Source organism: Sceloporus undulatus, chromosome 1, assembly GCF_019175285.1.
Source record: "Sceloporus undulatus isolate JIND9_A2432 ecotype Alabama chromosome 1, SceUnd_v1.1, whole genome shotgun sequence".
NCBI classification, from domain to species: domain Eukaryota; kingdom Metazoa; phylum Chordata; class Lepidosauria; order Squamata; family Phrynosomatidae; genus Sceloporus; species Sceloporus undulatus.
In genome coordinates, this window is record NC_056522.1 from 74,247,245 (window position 1) to 74,267,042 (window position 19,798).

The 19,798-nt window shown below is 40.5% G+C and overlaps 1 protein-coding gene across 2 annotated transcripts in view; it reads left to right on the forward strand.

Annotated features, from left to right (window-relative positions):
* Window positions 1-307: 307 nt before the first annotated feature.
* FRMD1 (FERM domain containing 1) overlaps window positions 308-19,798 on the forward strand; it is an 86,067-nt gene continuing 66,576 nt past the window's right edge. For both annotated transcript variants that reach the window (XM_042470098.1, XM_042470106.1), the window contains exon 1: window positions 308-516. The gene's annotated coding sequence lies outside the window, so the exon portion shown is untranslated. The remainder of the gene's footprint in view (window positions 517-19,798) is intronic.

A 19,798-nucleotide genomic window follows, 5' to 3' on the forward strand; every position in this document is an offset into this window, starting at 1 on the left:
AACCCATGAATGAGGGGCCACAAGAATTCCAACGAATGGAGCCAGGGCAGTTAAAGCGGTGTCAAATTTGATTATTTGTGCAGTGCAGCAAGACGCACCTGGCTGCGAACCCATCCCTTGCACTGAGCCAAAGCCAAGCCACTCGCTGGACCTAGAATGCCTCTTCGGGGAGTGACGGGCCGTGCGTCCAATCAGGGCAAGGGCTCTGTCCCTCTCCTCCAATGGCATGGCGGCGATGGTGAATGGGGGCGGGGCCTCTGCACGTGGGGGTCCCCAGCGAGAAAGCGACAAAGCCAGGCTGGCACTGGGGCTGCCAAGGCGAGGAGGCTCCAGAGGGCTGGCCACCTGTTTGGAGGGTTGGCTCTGTCCTCCTTCCTTTCCCCCCTTTGGTCCCTTTCTTTCTTCTGGGGGCAGATCCAAGGACTGAACCCAGCCCCAGAGCAAAGATCCTGGACAAAAAAAAAACCACCCCAAATCTACCCTTTAGAGCCCATCTGTTGCAGGCAGGTCTTTCCGGTAAGTACTCCTCGTTCCGGACTTGTTGGGGGCTGAGAGAGTGTGACTTGGGTTGCATCCACACTGGAGAGATAACCCGGTTTGAGACCGCTTTAACTGCCCTGGTTCAGTGCTAGGGAAATCCAGTGAATTTTCCAGATATAGCATATAGCAGTACACACACTTCTGGACAAAGTCAGTGTTCTCTGCCTAAGGACAGAGGCAACCTGGCTCTCGAAAGAAGTTACTTTATTGCTGCTAATGGAGTTTACATTTTACTATCCTTCATTTCATTTCCCAAATGGCTCAGCTGGGAATCGAACCCTGGACTCTGGAATCATAGTCCAACATTCAAACCACTAGGCCATACTGCCTGTCTCACCTCCTTCCCCATCTCCCTGCCTTTCCCTCTTGTTCAAAGATATAGCCGTGTTAGTCTGTAGAATCAGTACATCGAGAGATCTAGTAGCACCTTTGAGACTAACTGAAAGAAAGAAGTTGGAAGCATGAGCTTTCGTAGACTACAGATGGATTTCAATGCATCTGAGGAAAAAGACTGAAGTTAGCCTCAAAGGTGCTGCAAAATCTCTCTTCTCTGTTGTTGTTGTTGTTGTTGTTGTTGTTTTTAAATGGTTGAATGTAGGTCACTTTAACCTGCTGCATTACAGACTGGAAGTGATGCTCTTTTGTTTGTTTTAGTTGTCTGTAATAACTATTAGAGTTTTTTTAGGCTGCATCTTGGCCCTGCAATCCTGTGTCATGTTTACTTAGAAATACATTCATTCAAAGACATAGCCGTGTTAGTCTAGAAAGTCAGTAGGCAAAAGGAGCTTGTGGTGCCTTTGAGATCAACTGAACGTCAGGAATAAACTCTTCTAGAACATGGCCACATAGTCTGAAAAACCCACAAAAAACTATGGAAGAAAGAAGTTGATGTCATGAGCTTTGGTAGAGTTGTGCCTACTTCCTCAGATGCATTTGACTCAAGTCTACAAAAGTTCACACTACCAACCTTTTTCTTTCCATTAGTCTCAAAGGTGCCTCAAGATCCTTTGCATACTTAAGAATAAGTTATAGTGAGTTCAATGGGACTGCTCCTAAATCAGTGTACACTGGATTGCTACCCCACAGTTACAATGTGTCAGTTGGGTGTAACTTTGTAGTATCTAATTTGTCCAAATCGGTATTGAACAGCTTTGTTTTGACAACAACAAGATAAACTCATTAGAATTGTATTTGTGCCAGAAAAACATCGTTCTCCAGGGATTTACGTACTGTAATTCTAACCCAATGGAAATGGAAATCTGTGGTACCTATCTGTTTGTTGTTGTTGTTGTTGTTGTGTGCCTTCAAGTGATTTCCATCTTATGCTGACCTTAAGGGTTTTCTTGGCAAGATTTGTTCAGGGCAGGTTTGTCTTTGCCTTCTGAGGCTGAGAGAGTGTGACTTGCCCAGTGGGTTTCCAAGACCAAGTGGGGATAAAAAGAACACACTGGCTGTCCTTCCAGTCTCTGTGTTGTATTGTTTACCTTCAAGTCATTTTATGACTTATGGCGACCCTAAGGCAAACCTATCATGGGGTTTTCTTGGCAAGATTTGTTCAGAAGAGGTTTGACATGGCCTTCCTGACATCGTCATTTTTATGTGTCTGGGGATGGTTCCCTAGCTGGTTCTAAAGTGTGCATCTGAGTAACCTGTATCAACTTTCTTCAACCCAATGCTTTGGATTACAATTCCCACTATTCCCAGCCAGCATAAACAGTGGTCAAGGATGATGGGCATTATCTGAAATGGTGCCAAGGGGGGAAGAACCTCTTTTGCCATGTGTACACTACATTGCTGCATCTTCCTAATACATCCTGCATGGCAAAATGAGCAGTGGCCTGGTTTCCACAGTTGCTGATCTATGTTTAGGAGTGGTGATAGGAAAAAGTATCTTGTCTTGACCCATCTGTTCAACCCCCTGTGGTCATGTTTACTTCTACTGCCAGAACTCTAGTTGTCTGAGATGATTAAGAACCCAAGGGCAACTTGCAGCTAAGTGTTGAAGAGTGAACAGTGATTCTCCTCAAGGTGCCAGCCTTGTTAGAATAATTTCTTCCATGTCCACCCACAACTGTTCTTCCTCCGCTAACCCAACAATGTCAGTGTTTCGTAGCCCCTGGGCTTGCTCATTTGTCATTGGGCTCTTTTGGAGTTCCATCTCCCCTTGGCTTTAATTTTCATAAGATTTTGTTTTGTACTTTGGCAAAGCATCAGGTCCCCTAAATCTGCAGGCACTTTTCTCTTTGTGTGGATCAGTAAATTTGGTGGAGGGAGGAGGGAAATCACATTACAGCTTACTTCGGATGGAAATTTATGAGAGCTTACATCTTAGTTGATTCCTCAGTTTGGTGAATCAGGTTCCTTCCTCTCCTCTTTATCGTTCACAGTGAGTTGGTACATCTCATCCACTGGGTACATCTTTCCACAAATTCCTCTGTGTTTAATTAGTACGCATGAGTGAGAGCAATGATTACCTGCTTTCCTATTGAAAGGTGTTTGTTTTTCATGGGTTTTGCAATTTAAACATAGGATAACCCTCCAACCCTTTACCTCCAGTACAAAATCATAGCAGTGCACCACCTTAACAAGACAGTAGTTAGGCCTGCTCAGATTTTTCCTGGACATATGAGGTACATAAGTGAGTACAGCAAGGGTGGGAATCTTATAGTTCTCCAGACATTGGACTCCCCACATTTCTCACCATGGACTATGCTGGCTCTTGCAGTCCAAGATCAGCTGGAGGATTGCTTCCCAGCCCTGGGATAGAGAGATTTAGTCTGAATCCGCACTACAGAATTAATGCAATTTGACAACGCTTTAAATGCCATGGCTCCATGCTAAGGAATCCTGGGATTTGTAGTTTGGCAGCACACCAGACTTCTCTGAAAGAGAAGGCTAAATGTCTCACCAAACTAAAAGTCCCAGAATTCCATAGCATTGAGCCGTTGCAGTTAAAATGGTGTCAGACTTGATTATTTTTGCAGTGTGGAGGCAGCTGTGGTCATGCATACTGTAGTGGCCACCCAGCCTCTCCGTTCCTGACCTTGTCTTGTTGAGTAGTAATGTCTGTTATTAACTGCCATCAATTTGATTTTAACATATGGCTTGGATTGTGACTTTCTGCATGGCAGGTGCTTGAACTGGATGGTCCCTGGGGTCTCTTCCAACTATAAGTCTATGATTATATGAACCTATGAATGAGTGCCCTCCAAGTCACCCTGTCATCAACAGCCCTGCTCAGGTCTTGGAGGCTGAGAGCAGTAGCTTAAATGATTTTGACTATCCATCTCTAATGTGGTCTTCCTCTTTTCCTACTCCCTTCTACAAAGAGAGATTTCTGTGTTCAATTCCTTCCGGGGTTCAGCTAATTGGTCTGCTGCTGTATAAAAGGATCATCTTGTTGTCCACCTGAACCTGGTGTTTCCCAGATGCATTGTTCTAAAACATCCATTTTTCCCAGCCAACAAGGACTATGGCCATGGCAACTAGAAATGGTGGGTGTTGTACGCCAACACAGCTGGAGGGCATCAAGCTTGGGAAGACTTCATTAAGACAAACCCCTGACTCAAATCAAGCAAGACTTGGCACCTTTGCCTGGGGGACTGGTAAACACAAGACAGAGAGTGTTCAGTCTTGTCTTCGGTGTAATCTGTCTGGTGATCATTTTCTATTTTTATAAAATATTTTTAGTAATACTGTATCAGCATAAACAATCTCACTCTTGAGGGTTTTATTATATGGCACTAGAATGTACATAGCAGTGTGTTGTTTTCCTTTTTACTCATCATACTCTAATCAGCGATTTATTAATTTTGTACATGAAACTATGAAAGTTTGCAGACTGATCAGTGTCTGGCTGCTGAGGCCTGACCTTTAAGGGAAAAGTTTAGCAAAGGATGGGGTGTTTCAGACCAGTGCAAATAAATTCCATTACAGTGGGACTTTAAGTGGGCAGGAGCAAGTCCCCCCCAAATCATAGCCAATTAACCAGTTTTACTGAAGTTGGCAGTCTTGTGTTCTGCAATGGAAAACAGACTTTAGATTTACAGGTATACTTGAACAGATCAATAAAATAGATATGTTCATGGGCTTTACCTTTTTTTAACAGAAAATTTGGTACCACATGTAAAAATACAGTGGAAAGGATAGGGATAGGTTCCTGCCTGATAAGAAAGAATTGCTCTTCAACATGCTTCAGCAGTTGTTGTTGTTGTTGTTGTTGTTGTTGTTGTTGTTATTGGTAAAATGAAACAACTTCAGTTAAGCATTCCATAAATAAATACAACATTTTTAAAACCTAGAGACCATTTGAAGGCTTCTTCCAAAATGCATTCTGAGATGACTTTTTCTTTCACAAGCCTTTAGTTTTCTTATAAATTATATTTTGGTCACAAGACTTAAAGATCTATGCTTTCCCTAAAGTATTGGGGGCAGCTGGTAAGGCAGTCTTGCCTGCTCTCCCCCTTTTCTCTCTGTTTTGTTGTTCATGCGCCCTCAGGAACAGATTCTGGAGGCAACTGCTCTTTATGTTGCCTGTTGTACACCTGTGTTGTAGGATTAGCTAGTGTGGAATTCTTTTTTCAAACTTTGTTTAATACATTGTTTACTGTAGATATGAAGCTGCAAACTGACATCAAAAGACTGTTTCTCCAGTTAGACTCAGGATAAGGAGGAAGAGGCACTAGATTGACATAAAAAATCTTCATAGAAAGGAATCTGAGGCTTTGTATTGGACCCAGTTTGCATTTCACTAAAACCCCAAGACAGAGCTTGGGAAAGCTGGTTTGGTCTATTATTCCTAGAATCTCCTAGCCAGGATGGTAGCCTGGGATTTGTAGTGAAAAAAAGGACTTTCCCAAGCTCTGCCCAGCTTGAGAAAGGTGCAAAATAGTATCTCAATGAGATGCCCATCGAACTGCACAACAAGTTGCTCCTAAGCAATATACTGAATGTTTTTGTTGTTGGTTTTTTTGTAACAGAATTTGATCTAGCACACAGATCTTTTTACATACAAATCTGATTGTCTTATTGCTGAAGCTTTCTTGAGCTTAGCAGTTTGATGTCAAAGCTGGGGAAAGGCTATGTTTTGTTCTCCATTGTGACAACCATTGGATATCAGTAATTCTTGCTGATGTATTGTACTTCATCTGGATATTTCCAAGTAGATCCTGACCTACTGCTGTTCTTTTCTTATTCTGTGTGGCTGTGTCAATGAAAGTGGAATTTTCTGACAAACCTGTTGGGGCCCTGAGATGGAAAAGTGGAGGATAACCAGATGAGAATGTGGGTGGGTCTAGACCCATTGTTTTGCTGAACACAAGAATCTTCTGGACATTCCAAATTCAACCACTTTCTGCTTAGTAGACAGAACAGCATACATTAGCTCTGTTATCTTTTCAGCGACTTGTAGGGTAGGCTAATACTACTTATTCCATATATTTGATGGATGGGAAGGGAAGACTGAGACTAAGAGACAAAAACTTCAGTAAAGTAGGCAGTTCCAAATTACAAATGAGTGAAGAGTGAAAACTCAAACAGGTGCCAAGAATTTATGGAGTTGCCCAAGATGTTCAGATAATATCTTGGTCAGAGGCAATGAATGCAAATTATTTTGTGGCAAGAAAATGCTTGTAAAGTACAAGAACTTGAAACTGTCACCTCAGAGAAAATTTTCTTGGAACACTTTGGGCAATTCATGGGCTTTCACCCCTTCAACATCTCTTTGAGGTTTACCTCCTTTTCTTTTTGGTTTGTTTGACAAAAAAAAGATACCCATTGAGTTCATAGTTGAACTGAACCAAGAGTATTTTGTCTCAGGTAGGGACTAAATACCCTAAAGGCACCAGTTCCCATATGATCTTGAAAGCTTTGCAGGGTCAGCCTGGTTAGTACTTGGATGGGAGACCACCAAGTCCCCATTGCCATTGTTCCAATTTTGGATGGGAAGTGACCACAAATTACAGCCACTACAGTCTTTCAGTTGAAATTTCTGGAGTGAAGGCTGCAGTTCATGGGATTGAGAGATATGTGTGGCTGCAGGTATTTTAAACTAATCCACTGTTCCTGCAACTGTTCATTAATTGTGTATGAGGAGTTTGAAAAGATAGAAGGATAACTGGGCGATCCAGGTAAGCCTGTAGGGTGGAGGGGAGACTTTAAGAGATCTATACATCCAGCGGGCTGGACTTTCCCCTCTCAGATTTAGATAGCTTCTGCACTTACTGAAGAACATAAGGAAAAGAAGGTTTACTGCTTGAAGTGTTTGCATCTAAAATTAGGCTATGGGCTGCAGGGGTGGGGGCACAAGAGAGGGAATAATCAGGGCTGGGCCCAGACATTCTGCTGCCTGAGGCAAGGGATGAGATGACACCCTCTGTCTATTCTATTTTTGAAACTTTAGTACTGGTAATAGACAGTGTTCTCCAACATTGCACCTAGAGACAGCAAACTAAGGGCCCCTTTACACAACATAATTAAAGCATTATAATTTAATTCCCAGGCTGTATCCTATGGAATCCTGGGATTCTTAATCTGGGGAGGCACTGGAGTGCTCCAGCTGAGAATTTAAAATACCCCTCTCTAAACTACAGGTCGCAGGATTTGGTAGGATAGAACTCTGGGAGTTAAAGTGAAATCATAGTGTTCTAACCGTATAGTGTGAAAGGGTCCCTAGCTTAGGTAGTTGGGAACAGGATCTGTGGCTTGCTATTCTCCATAGTGGCTGCCAGCTGCAGAATTGATGCAGTTTCACATGGCTTTAACTGTCATGACTCCATCCTATGGAGTCCTGGGGTTTGTAGTTTGATGTGGCATCAGAGCACACAAAAAGAATGCTATAAATTTCAAAAAAACTACAAATCCCACAGTTGCACAGCATTGGGCCATAACAGTTAAAGTGGTATCAAACTGCATTAACTCTGCTGTGTAGATGCAGCCTAAGAGAGGAAAATAATCAGAGAGCTCAGGAAGAAGTGCTGTGGAGTGACTGCTGCCTCTCTGAAATGTCTGCCACTTTATGCACTTATCCCATATTGCCTGTAGGTAGGGCTGGTCCTGGGGGTTAAGGCAGCAAAGAAAAAAAAAATGTTAACAGATTCAAGGCTACATTTCATCCACAGATGAGAGCCACAAGGCTTAAGCCAAAGACTTCATGGATTGGTGGTTTGTGAGCTCGGATTTGAAGGAAGAGACTGGACATTCTAAGCATCAGGGGACCAGATTTCATGAGCATCTATCAAATTTCCTTTTCAGAGATTAATTCTGTGAAAACACCTCCATGTGATTAAAGAAACAGCAGGCTATAGGAAGAATTGGATGCTTCTAAAAGTCCCAGTTGAGGTGTGGGAGGCATGATTCATGGCCCATGCCATTCAAAAAGTTATATTGAACAATCTTCTGACACCCTTGGCCAGGGAAGAAGGGGGAATTGATAAACCCAAATAGAAATGAGTATGAGCTCTGTTGTTCTGAGCATGTTAAGTAAAATGGATTATGAATTGGCATCTGACTGTTGTGTCTGATACTTGGCTTCCATCTCAGTTTAGGATAATGTAAATGACTGGATTGTGCAGGGGAATGGTTCCCTGCACTACAATGACGATTCTTTCTGTTTCAACAAAAATGCTTTTTAAGGCCTTGATTCTATAGTATTATTTGTATCATTAAATTACACTAAAGTTATTTTGAGGTTTTTTTTTTTTAATTATTCTTGGGAGGGTCTGTTTTGGAAAGAGGGCAAGGGATTCAACATAGCTGAAAGAAACTTTCTATACCTGCAAATAGCTATAGACAGTTTCTTCCATTTCTTCTTCTCTCCCTTATTTTGAACTTTTTCATGTATTGCTACCACGAGCTTTTTATTTAATTCTCAATTCAGCCATACCACAAATAAATTCAAAATATTCATAAAAAGCCCAAACTTCTGCACTACTTTAAAATGCAATATATCTCTCTCTCTCTTTCTCTCATTCTCTCTCACTCACTCACTCACACACAGACAGACACACATACAGAGAGAATGTTTGCACATGGAATGCTAGCATGCCTTTCTCTCTGAATTTTGCTAGCTTTCTGTTACTTAATGTCAAACTCCAATAGTTTTCCAAGGCTGGCTGCCATCTCAGACCTTTGCCTGTAGCTGGCTCATCTTGGACAGAAGAGATGTGCCTCTCCTCTCCAGAGCAAGCCCCATAAGTCATCACCACATTGCAAGAGGCAGGCATACAAGGTATTCTGCAGCTACCCACAAGCTTTTTTTTTTTAAAGAGATGGCTTAGTTGAGCGCTCCCTATGAGAACAAAGAGAGAAAAGCTTTCCTCAATCCCAGATGAGTTAGCTGCCTCTGTCTTGATGCTACAAATGATGCTGGTTGTAAGGGCTTGCTTCCTGCTGTTTTGTTTCCCCACAAAAACTGCCCAAGGCCCTTCCTGTGAAGGCAATATAGCTATATTATCCTTGGGCTGTATTGCAAAAGTGCAAAACCTATAGTTCTTCAGATGTTGGATAACAATCCCTATTATCCCTGACATTCACTCTTTTTTTTTAAAGTAGCTCTTCAACATTACAGCTCTCAGTCTGAAGGATTCTGGGAATTGTACTCCAAAACCATAACTTTTCCAAGCCCTGTATACATTTTCCACTCTGCCTCTGCTCTGTCTGCTTGTCCTGCTTAACTCCAGCAGATCTTATGATTGTTTCAGTATTCAGTATACAATATTAAGACAAAGAACCTTTGTCATAACAAAGGAATCCCTCCCAGTTGTTGCATCTGATTGATTGCTCAGTGTTTCCGCAGTGATCCTTAACTTTTTGCTGCCAGGTAGCTCAGAATGCCATGTCTATTCAACATCATATTGATTTAGAAGCTAACTCAGGGGTAGGCAATCTTTTAGAGCTGGGGGCCGGGTTGCTGTCCCTCAGACAACTGGGGGGCCGAAGCCAAAAAATAAATAATTAATTTTTTTAAATAAAAAATAAATAAATATATAAATAAACCAGGACAAATGTAGGACAAAATTTTCAAATGGAAGACACTTTTTTTAAAAAAATGGAAGACATGCGAAAAAATTTGCTGATTTTAAAAAAAATGTTAATATAAATGCATGTTTCTGAAGCTTCTATAGACAATTGCCCCCCAAAGGCCCCTGCGGCAATCGGCGGCAGGACCGGGCTGGGGCCGGTCCCAAGGCCTCGCCGGGCCGCATCCGGCCCACGAGCCGCAGGTTGCCTACCCCTGAGCTAACTAGTTTAGGTGTCTGTGGCTTCTGCAGGAAATGTGTTGGCTTCCTCATAACATATTTGCCAAGAGTCTTGCAAAGACTCTCTGAATCTTTTGTTAAATAGACTCCTTACTATAACAGGTAGGTTATTGTTGTACAGGGCAGAGAGGTAGAAAGAAAATCTTCAACCAGAAATTAAGATTAACCATCTGCATTCCACTCCTTCCAGGTGAAAAACTATTGCTTTCTGCAACAGACAATTTTCTCATTTAGAATTGGTGCTGGATCACAGCCCTCTGAACTTAACAGTAGTCTGTCTTTAACAGATGCCTTATAGAGAAGCCCCAATACACAAGTAGAGGAAAAGGGACATATTTTGCTAACAGACATGTTTTGCCTGCAGAAAGCCTAATATTCAACTCCTGTCACTTCTAGACAGGGTTGGGAAAGATTTTTGTCTGAAACACTGGTGAGCCACTTGTGGTCAAAATAGGCAATACTGTACAGAGCTAGACAGAACAATAATCTGACCTGATACAAGGCATCTCTTTGTACCTTTTATGTCATGTCAGTGTTGATTCTCTGTATTTACAGGAAAGAAATTGACTCAAGGAATATTATAGAAGTAAGCCAGCAGCTTCCAGTGGCTTAGACCATAAGTAACTGGAAAAGGGAAGTGGTCCATTGTGTCATAGCTAAAGGTATTTATATAGATCTGAGAATTAAACTAGCATAACATCTTTAGAAAATATGGGTTTGGTAGCTGTAACCTTCATCTTGTGTATTGCTTTTAGATTAGTCGCTAATTGTTGTTTGTTATCAAGTTGGCTTTGACTTATGGCCATGGAGTACACAACAGGGGAAGAGGAGGCTTAAGCCTAGGCTGTGGAGGCTGAGCCCCTCCTGAAATGATCTGGCAGCAAGGATAAAGACCATCAAGACGCCTGTATACTTACTTGAGCTCCCTGAGGACCTACCAGTCAGAAGTGTTCTAATCTGTGTACAGCCATCATTTGTTTGCTTAACAGAGTCATCTATATTTTCCACATTTCTTGATATTACCTTTTTTTACTTTTATGGTTTAAACAATTTTATAATGTTTGATTTATTATTTTGTCATTGTTTTTATGATTGTTAGCTGCTTTAACTGGTGGCATTATTACTATTCTTATTCATTGCATTCTGTATTTTTACTGTTTTGTAAAAACATACATGCACTTAAGCAAAATTCTTAATGACATGCCTACCAATCTTGAGGGGGAGCCCACTTCAAAAATAGTTCTGGCATCCCTACTTATGGTGACCCTACAAATGAGAGACATCTCAGAGACTTTGTTATTAACAACTCCACTCAGGTCTTGTAAATTCAGGCCTGTAGCTGATATCATTGAATCAATTCATTTATATTGGGATCTTCCTCTTCTCCTACTAATTTCAGTTTTACCTAGCATGTTGTTGTTGTTTTTGACTCTGTCTCCCAAAGACTTAATCCAATGCTCAAACCACTATAGCAGTGCTGCAGTGTATTAATATATACCAGTGTAGCTGAGTTTACCCACTGCACAATGGTTGGTTAGTTCCCAACCCACCCAGGCAGAGAGAACACTCTGTGTGTATATATATGCACACCTTCATAATTATTGACTGTAGTAGGGGGTTGCGCTTCATGTAGCTTCAACGAAAGCACAGCCACCTGCAATTATTTTTATGCCAATGTCACATCAAGATTTCATCTAGTATTTCCTTACAAATGGCACAGTTTAAACAAGAATTGTGTGGCTTCTTTGATACCCAATGAGAACACCTGAAATGAATTATGTATTATAGTTCTAGGTAAAAGAGGAAATGATATATCACTTGTATTAACAGGAATGCCATTCTTACTTATCTTCTGGTGCTGGACCATTTTAGTACATACAGTCATCATATTTGTAAAGTTTACATCGAAAAGTAGAGATGGATTTTCAAAAAAAAACCAAAGATGGCATGGAATCTTAGGATCCAAATCAAAACCTCCATAGGTAAGTACAGTTGGAATAGCATTTAAGCCTGCAGGTGCTTAATGGCTATCTGTTTTGGAGAACTGCTCCCCTGCCCGCCGAATGTGCCAGGGATAGTATCCTATTGGTTCCCATTGGCTAGATCTGTTTCTTTCTTTCTTTTCTGAAAGCTTGCTGCAGACCAGCAGCTGAAGGCTCAGAGGCCAGCATAGATCCAGGGATCATCACTTTGAAGAGCACTGTAACTCTTTCCTTGAGTGTGGATCCTTCTGTAGCCAGTAGTATCATGCACATACAAGAAGGAGAAATCGGCAGTTCGGGAACACCCCAGGACTTGCAAAAGTGCCTCCATGCCCCAAAGACTATTCTCTAACCATAAAGGATGAGACTTGTGCCCAGCCTAGTGAAGACTAAGCCTTCCAGTGGCCATAGAAAACAAACTGAAGGTTGGAAGAAGGAAAATAATGAAAAACCAGGAGGGATGGGCAGTCAGATGGAATATGAGTACTCTGTTGCAGATCTTTCTTGTGATGCTGTTTCAGAATGATTAAATGCCAGTCCATGCTGACAGGCATTTATGGGTAAAAACTCACCACACAGAATGATATACATGGTCCATGATGCACGCACATGCACTCTCTCACACACAGGCATGCCAGCCACATGGAACAACTGGAAACATGGAAAAACAATTTTCTTCAATGTAAAGTTCAAGATCTTAAATGCTAGGCCCAGAATATATGTTGCCCATTCCAAATTTCTAATAGCATCCAAAAGGTAGGAACTGGGAAGACTGCTGAAACCATTCTCCCTCAAATTGCTGGTCTTTTGGAAATGTGTATTAACTCCCTTGTCTGAAATAGTTTACCAAAGGGATCCTATGTTTGTATCTTATGGAGAAGGGAGAGTCATCATGTGTAAATGTCATTCTCTGACCCTCAAATTACCTACTTTAATCCTCCTTTGATTTATTGTGCTGGCTGCCAGTCACCATTCATAGGTTCCAGAGACAACAGGGTTAAGAATTCTAATTCATCATTTGATAATCTCTGACATAAGGCAGACATATTTCAGTTGTTCTCCTTTATTTGAAAACCAAAGGACACCAGTCAGCCCTATCTCTGTTCACTGTCCTGACCTGACCTGCATCCTGGTAGGGAAGGTCCAGTAAACTGGTGATGGATGACGCATGCTCAAAGGTCATTCGTTGGTCATTCTCACATTTCTTGTTGTACAAATGGAATATGGCTGATAGATTTTGAGAAAACATCTCTGTCTCATGGTAGGAAAACTATAGCCCTCCAGATGATATTGGACTGTAACTCCCATCAGGTGGTGAAGACTACTTGGAGTTGGAGTCTAACAACATCTGGAGGGCCACATTTTGTCAACCTCTGCCCTGTATCTTCTAAGAGGTATTGATTTTCTGTGTTTTTAGTTCTATAAATTTCTCCATTGGAATTCCACAAATGTAGAGGATGGTTGGGGAGATAACTTCAATAGAAGTACTTAAGCAAAGTCAAGATGGCTATTTGTCAGGGATGCTGTAGTTGGATCCTACATTGTCAATCCTACATTCAGCTGAAGATTGAGTAGGTGATTTCTAGGATCTCTTCCAATGATATCCTTATAGTTTTCTAACTGAAAAACAAGCATTATTGTCCCAGTTCAAAGTTGGTTATAGAGACTGTGGGTGCATTGATAACACACAGTATGAAATTTCATCAGATAAAGCTAAATTGAAATAAAATGATGGTTATGACTGATGTACTTTGTATTATGGTACAACATATATGGATGACAATGATGATGGGTAAATCTTCAGATTTTGCTTCAGAAAGAGAGTGTGTCTTATGTTCATGATACTTTGAAGACAGATGAAGTTCTGGTCACAGTTAATAAATGTTCCAGTTGTACTCTGTAGATCACTCATTTTCTGATAAAAGTATAACACTGGTTTCTAGTACAGTACCTTCCTGGAATCTGGACACCTCCTAGAACTGAGATGTCTGGGAACCTATTTTCTGCTGACATTATTGTAGATAGGAATTGCTTTAAAGCCATGGTCAAACAGGACTGATCTCTTCCGTTTCTCTCTCTCTCTCTCTCTCTCTCAGGTATGGCATCAAATTTGTCACTTGTGTTCACCATCAGTTAGCTTCCAGCCCTTCATCCCTGCTTTATGCTCTGTGACTTTTGACTAATAAGAAATGTTCTCTGGAAAACTGAAGGCGAAAAGGTGGAGACACTTAATTTTAAGGACAGTCCTTTCTAACAATAATAAAATTCTACTAGCTAATACCTTCATTCAAGCTGTTATTTTAGATACAATTGAATAACCATGGTGCCTTTAAACAATTCTGAATATATATTTAAAAAACAACTCCCAAGCAGCCATACTAATAGTCCGATCCTAGCCATACCTGAGAAAATACCCACTGAAAATCGTGGAACTTGCTTCTTAGTAAATATGCATAGGCTAGCATTGTAGAGAAGAAAAAGCCATTGAGACATACGTCAAGTCAAACTACCTCAGCTTTAGGCTTCAGGACCTAAATCCAATTGTTAGTTCCAACTAGATTAGTCCCATTGAAATCGTGGACCTGACACAAAGTTTTGATTTAATAAGTTCTGATTGTTTCAGTGGGATTAACAATTGGGTTGAGACGTAGACTTTGGTTTCTCTGAATAAATGTTGGTTAGTATTGGACACTGGAAGACCAAAGTTCAAATCCCCACTCAACCCCAGAAACCTACTGGGCAACCTTGGGCATGTCACACTGTCTAAACCTCAGAGGAGGGCAAGGCAAACCTCTGAACGAATCTCACCAAGAAAACTCTGTGTTAGGTTCACTTTAAGGTCACCATAAGACAGAAATGACTTGAAGGCACATAATAAACATAAGTGTTTTGTGACCTAAATATCCTAAAGGCACCAGATTCCATCTGATCTTAGAAGCTGAGCAAGATCAACCCTGGTTAGTACTTGGATGGGAAACTGCCAATGCATACCAGGTCCTGTAAACTATATTTCAAAGGAAGGAACTGGCAAACCCACCTCTGAGTAGTCCTTGCCTAAGAGAACACTATGAAATTCTTAGTATTGTCATAAGTTAACAGGCGACTTGAAAGAGCACGCGCGCGCACACACACACACTGGACACTTCTGAATATCTGTGTTGTTTTTTAGTGCTGTGATGTTCTGTTCCAAAGCGTCTGAACACTACAGGACATATGAGATGCATCCCTTGATGCAGTGTCAGCACAGTACCTGGCCTTTTGTGTCACACTTTATTAACAAAATTATAATTAAAAATAATAATAATATAGATTCAACAATAAGAGGGCCTGATTTTATGTGGTTATTAATTTTATCTTACGTATTTATTAACCAATGTAGTCAGGTTGTCCTGATTAGATAAAGTGTAACCATTCATTCATCATTATATGCTAGATTACAGTAGACAACTAAAATGTAAAAGGTTGCAAAGCCATAATGGCTTTAACATTAAAAAAAATATGCTTAACAGTCAATCCCTAGTGAAAAACCAACTCAGTTTCTCACTGTTCCAGACAGAAACAAACAAAACCAAAAGGCACCTGCACTTCAGTGTATTCAGTCTGTTAACATTCCTGTAATGAATATTTCCGTTTCAGTGCTGTATAAAACAATACCAACATTCCAAAGAATCATTTCCCTTGTTTTATATTCCTTTTTAAATCTTAAGTTGTTTTATACATTAAAAACCAAATTCCTTTTCTATTCTTCCAGAGTTTATTCCATTAGTGAAGCATTAAGCAGGCAGCTACAATCAATTATCTCATTTTACAAATCTACCTTTTTGGAGATACTCTCTTAGAACTATGTGTGTATGGGGTCGCCAGCAATCCGTTGCTTTTGTGGATGTTAACATGACAACAATGACTCTACTCAAGCTCCTTGCTAAAATAAATTTTTGGCTGTTCTTTAGAATTTTGCTTTTGAGCTTCTGAAACACAGGACATTTCTAGAAAGAAGCTTTTATTTAAATTAATAAGCAGCCCAGCCTTATATCTGCTTACTCAGATGGAAGCCATGCTGTATCCAGTGTTACTTACTCCTTTAAATCTTGTTAGAGGTGCAGTTTTAATACTAATGCTAACCTTTCCTGTCTTCCATGCTGCAAATTCATTTCCTTCCAGTCACTATCATTATGAAAGTATTCTGTCACTGTACAAGTTTTTAAATAACAAGACAAATCCTTTCTTTCTATGTTAATAAGGAACATCTGGGCCTGGGTGGAAATCCAGAAATGCTGATTATTTTTCTTAATTTTTTAATTGTATGTTTTATACATCCTTTCATGGGAGGAACATTTCCACTCCTAGTTTTAATCTACACTATGGAAAACATATTATTATTCACCTATACTTTACCTTACTTACTTAAGGTTTTTTTAAAATAACACCAGCAAGAAGGTAGCCTGGAGGTGAAGAGGGACATGGTAATTTAGCTGAGTGCCATATTGACCACCTGCACTTTAAATAACAAGGCTGGTAGTGACATCTCCAAAACCATTCAGCAAACTATTTATTTCACATACTTGTCTTTGTCCTTTTGTATTCTCTGTTCTCACAACAACCTGACAAGGTAAGTTTTGCCCACCTTGCCAACCTATAAAATGACATCTTCTGCATCCCACTCTAATTCCCCATGCACTATATTTATTTATTTAGAGTATTTATACCCCAATCTTCAGCCAAAAGGCTTTCAGGGTAGCTTACAAATTGTTAATTAGACATTCCCCTGCCCTCAGGCTTACAGTCTAAAAAGACAAAACACAAAAGGAGAAGGGAATGGCAATAGGGAAAGGTAATAAATCCAGCAGATCTTCTCTCCCTCTGAGGCTTGGACCAAGGCAGATGGACTGGAGGGAAGGCCCTTCTTCTTACTATACTTACTGTACTTCATACTGGTCCTGGAACAACTTGTATTGTATGGAAGAATGTTTATGTTAAAAACAGTTCATTAACTAGAAATATGCAATAAGAGATTTTTCCCTCTAAGATTTAAACTGTCATGTGTCCCTGTCTGCATGTTTTATGTATCTGCCTTGGTTTGATACATTGGTAGACTCGCTTGCTTTGTAGGCCATAGGACAACCCAACTCAGAGTTAATAAAGACCTCATAGTCATATGGCTGATTTTGCCATGCCCAAACATGCTCTCTTCCATGGAGTTCTGTAGCTTGGAGTTTACTATGCCACCCATACTGTTGCCTCTTTTGTATGGATTCTATAGAGCCATTGTGTGATATCTGTTTTTTCTCATGATACAAAATGAAACTTAAAATATCGTATTGGGTGGCTGTTAGATCTCTATTCTCTTTCAATTCCTCTGAGAGCCACATGTTGAGCAGAGCACTCTCAAAGCTTGCTGTCATGTACCCAACAACCTAGCTCACATCCTTGCAAATAGCAACCCTGTCATTCTCCATAGCAGCTAGCAGTTGGAAGGTTGCAGAACTTTCACAAGACCAGGGCTAATGAAAATTGAAGCCATAGCAATTTGACTGCCTAAGTTTGAAATGATACAAGAAAATGGGTCACACTTTTAAACCAGATTTATTTATTGTGTATAATGCAGACCTGGGCTGCTGTTCTTGGAATCCTCCAGCTGGTATGCCCTGTAATGGTTGACAGATTCTGATCATTGTGGTCCAAAAATACATTTTTCCAAGCTGTCATATAATGGAGGCTGTAATATTGATCCTCCCCTCCACTAAACCCAATAAGGTTACAAAGCATGGATAGCAACAAAGCATGGATAGCAACTCAGTTGTTGTGTTGTTGTTAACTGCCACTGAGTCAACTTCAGCTTATGGTGACCTTGTGAATGAGTGGCCTTCCCATCACCCTGCTCAGGTCTTGCAAATTCAGGACTGTGGCTTCTTTGACTAAGTCTATCCATCTGCAATGTGGTCTTCTTTCCCCACTGTCTTCTACCTTGCTAAGCTTTATTGTCTCTTCTAGTGAGTAACTCAGTTACCCCTTAGATATATATGTACAATAACATCAAAAATCCACAAACCAGCAATACCTTTGTTGAACCAACCAAATACATGTTGCAAACTTTGTGTATTTTGGTTGGTACAATAAAAAAGATATTGTTCTTTTGTGGATTTGGGGTGTTATTGTACTTTGCAGTGTGGTCAACATGGCTACCTTGGGATATGTTCCCTTAGTACTATGTCAGCATTTCCAGAGAAACTCGAGGCTCTTCCCCCTTTCTCTATGTCTCTCATTACTCTGGATCAAAGCCATTAGAGAAAATCTTGAGTTAGTTTTACAAGGGGTAGATGTCCTATCAAGTTACTGTGGTCAGAAGAGAAACTCAGGAGCCCCATGCCTTCCACAGGAATCCACAGTGCCATTCCTGTGTAGTCAAGTCTCAATCACCACACATGCTGTTGTTTTGAAGGGGTTCCCCCCCCCCCCCCCTTGAAACCAAACAGCTTATCTCAAATACTGGAGAGAAAACCTGGGAACAGGTTGTACTCAGTAATGGTTGGTGGCTTCCATGGGAGTGAGTTGGCAAGTCTAGGTTGTAGGGTGACATTTAAAGGACCTCTCCAAGGTTCTAACTCACCCACCCCCATAAGTTCAGCACCCTGTATAGCTTTTAAAAGTTTGTAATTAAACTTGAACCAAATTTACTTCCCCAATGGCACCAGCTACCACCAGTTAACTGTCAATAGGAAGTCATTTCAATTACGGAAAGAGAAATTATGTTTTCTCTTCTGCCCCCCACCCCACCCCATCTTTATTAGGTTGCATTCCAGCTCTCAAGTAATAATAATGATAATAATAATAATAATAATAATAATAATAATAATAATAATACTTTATTTATAGCCCTCCCAATCACAGGGAATCGGGGTGGGTTACAGCAATAAAAATACAGAGAATACAATAAAATAAAATACAATAAGATAAGATAAGATAAAAGAGAGTGACATAAGTAACAGAATTCACAGCTAGAATTAAGTAGAAGAATAGCAGGATAAAAATTTTAAACTATGTGCTTTTTTCTAAAAAAAATTCCTTTTTTGATCAGTAAAAGACGTTGAGTGCAAGTCACTTTCCATATTTGTAAATGGATTACAAAGTTTCACAATAATGTAAACTTCCCTGAGACTTTTGAATATAGTGTGGAATATAACTATTCTAATATTTATTTATTAAAATGCAAAAATATACAACTGAGCACAAAAGTTAGAATTGTACATGCCATTGTATTCCCTATTGTCATGTATGGATGTGAGAGCTGGAGAGTTAAGGAGGATAAGAGGAAAAACAACTCATTTGAAATGTGGTCCTGGAGAAGAGTGCTAAGGATTCCATAGACAGCCAAAAAGACCAGCAAATGGAGGAGATCAAGCAAGAAATCTCTCTAGAAGCCAAGTTAATAATAATAATAATAATAATAATAATAATAATAAAATAATTATTTGTATAACCGCCCTCTGGCAAACCAATCCGGGCGGTTAACAACAGTAAAATATAAAATATGACAATAAAAACACTTTATCCTCCCCCCTTAAGACAGTATTAACAGTAAACATATTAAAACACAATATCAATGCATAAAACAACAATTAAAACAAAATCCCGATATCCCTCTATTGATCCTCAACCATCACTAAGATGGGGCCACGGGAGGAATGAGGGAACCTGGCCGGGATGGTTAATCTGGAAAAGCTGCCGGAAGAGATCCGTCTTGACCGCTTTTTAAAAAGTTATCTGACGGATCTCATCCGGCAGGTCGTTCCAGAGTTTGGGGCGACAGCAGAGAACGCCCTCTGGGAGGTCGCCACAAGCCTAGATTTTAGAGGCTGTAGTAAGTTCCTCCCAAGGAGCGAGAGCACGGGGAGGATTGTACGGGAGGAGGCGGTCTCTAAGATAGCTTGGACCCAAGCCATTTAGGGCTTTAAAGGTGATAACCAACACCTTGTACTGGGCCCGGAAGCTGATAGGCAGCCAGTGGAGGGACCTCAAACC